The sequence below is a fragment of the Aplysia californica genome, unplaced genomic scaffold (assembly GCF_000002075.1).
Source record: "Aplysia californica isolate F4 #8 unplaced genomic scaffold, AplCal3.0 scaffold00687, whole genome shotgun sequence".
Taxonomy (NCBI): Eukaryota; Metazoa; Mollusca; class Gastropoda; order Aplysiida; family Aplysiidae; genus Aplysia; species Aplysia californica.
In genome coordinates, this window is record NW_004797957.1 from 289,751 (window position 1) to 292,412 (window position 2,662).

A 2,662-nucleotide genomic window follows, 5' to 3' on the forward strand; every position below is an offset into this window, starting at 1 on the left:
CTTCTTTTTTCACAGGTAGATCTATCTGGGGTCAGCTCTATGTTCCTCCAGCTCTAGTCTATAGTACAGTAGAGAATCTTTGGTTGATGGAAAGCGACTTGGCGTATGAGGCCAAATATGACTGAGTCGCCTTAAACTGGTGAGATAGAGATTGACTAAATCTAGATCTATGATCTAGTCTAGATCTAGATTTAGATCTATAACTTGACCACTGTCAGTTAGACTTAGAAGACCATTGCTTCTTGACCACTTGGCAGTTAAACTATTGCTTTACCACAGACAGGTCACTTTATGACATTGCAGGAAGTCTAGAATTTATAGCAATGTAACTATGTAACTTGACTGGGAGGACATAAATCTAGATATCTAATCTAGATCTCTAGAGATCTAACTAAGTCTAACTAGATATATATATCTAGATCTAGATCTAGATTCTAGATCTAGAAGATCTAGATATATACAGATCTAGATCTAGAGCTGGGGGAACATTGCATAGCATGCTCCCGTAGACTAGATATCTAGATCTAGAGATCTAACCTTGAAGAGGAACAAGACTAAGCCTCGGCCTACCTACAATAAGTCGGTCCGTTTCACTTTCTGTGTCGCAAGTTGCCTGCTTCAAGCTCTCTGTCTTCTCTTCCCACTGCCCTAGGCCTACCACCCAGTGTGGCAACATCAACAAACCGCCGCCGGAAGTCTGCTCCTACTTTCACTCTACGAAGGGCTATTCGAACTCGAGTTTGAATAGCCTTCCGTGACCCGTAGCTATTCGGACTCAAACTCCAGGCCATACCTCTCTGGCCATACTGTTTGGTTGAGGATTTCCCAGACTGACTCTTCTGTCGTTTAATTTACATTTTATTTGTACTCTAGATCTAGATCTAGTAGCAGTTGTAGTATCTTTGGTAGTAGTTAAGGGGTATCGCTACCTTGAAAACCAACTTTTTATCCAGAGAACCTGTGAAGCTAGTAGGCCTCTATTGGTAGGCTAATGTTGAAACGAATGTGGAATGTGGAGGAATGAAAATCTACACCTTCAAACAATTCCCAAATTCATCGGTCACCATGGAAACGGTGGCCATCTTGAATTTTGTTGACAATTTTATGTTCTTAAACATTTCAAAACTACTAGATCTATGCTACCTAGACGGTTTTGTAAAGGCAAACAAGAGAGAAGACGTGAAGACTGGTGTTAAAGTTGCTCTTCTTTCTCATAGGCCAGTCTTTGATGTTCCGCAAACAGCATCTCATTCAGGTCTATCGGGTTGGGGTTTGCTTCTTTTACATGTCGACAGGGGCGAAGCGTCTATATAATCAAATAATCACTGCTTCCCTTTCTAATTTTGAAACATTGTCGCTGTCAAATTCATCCTTAAACGTAAACCTCATAAATTAAATGTCAAAAGACGTTCGTAATCAACAAATAAAGTGAGGCTGGAATAGAGTTGAAGGGAACATGTGCGTGGCAGTCAAAGTTGTTTCATTGCCACATATACCCTGTTCACCCCTTTGGGGCCACAGTTAAAATCAATCACCAGCCCTGATTAAGTAAGCTAACTAACACTGGTCGAGTCTACCTCACAAATGTGAGGGGAACTAAATCTTAATAATCTCTTGACTGCTGCTTGTGCTTGTTTTTTTTCCTCGACTTTTTACCGTCCTATAATCAGATCGTGACCTCGATTATGACACCAGCTCCTAGCCGCGAAAGGCTAACAAAAACAGCCAAATGTAAAATTAAAAAAATAATAATTGTCATGTTCTACCAAAGAGTTAGACTCACTGGTAGATCTATAACATATAGATCTAGTACTGACATCTCTGCTTCTTTGCTTTGTGTTTGTGTATTCACATCTAAAGTTAATTTAATTTTAGTGGGAATTGATATTTAATAAGATACTTTCCCGATTATTTTGGCGGTTGAACATACAATATGAATTCCAGATTTGTTTTCATTCACAACTCAGAGTCGCCGCCTCGAGTAAGATTCTTGTGTCATATCTACAGGCCCTATCTGGTCCCATTTCACTTTGATTACCCTGTCAAACAAGTCAGCCTTCGCCCCTGCATGTCGACTCTAGATCTAGATATAGATTAGATCTAGATTATCTAGTACATTACTTTATATTTATTGTAGGACAAATTTATTTTTCAATTCTGTAGCAGTATCTGTGTGTTGTCAATGTCTGTGTTGTGTCAATGTCTGTGTTGTCAATGTCTGTGTTGTCAATGTCTGTGTTATGTCAATGTCTGTGTTGTGTCAATGTCTGTCGTGTTGTCAATGTCTGTGTTGTCAATGTCTGTGTTGTCAATGTCTGTGTTATGTCAATGTCTGTGTTGTGTCAATGTCTGTCGTGTTGTCAATGTCTGTGTTGTCAATGTCTGTGTTGTCAATGTCTGTGTTATGTCAATGTCTGTGTTTTCAATGTCTGTGTTGTGTCAATGTCTGTGTCGTAAATGTCTGTGTTGTCAATGTCTGTGTCGTAAATGTCTGTGTTGTCAATGTCTGTAGTGTTGTCAATGTCTGTGTCGTAAATGTCTGTGTTGTCAAAGCGTCTCTGAGTGGCTGTTTGCCCGGTCCGTCCCAATGTCAGTTAGCTTGTTGTTGTTCAGAGGCTCCTAGATCTGACCCCAGGCCGGGCCTTCTTTTAGATCTGACACC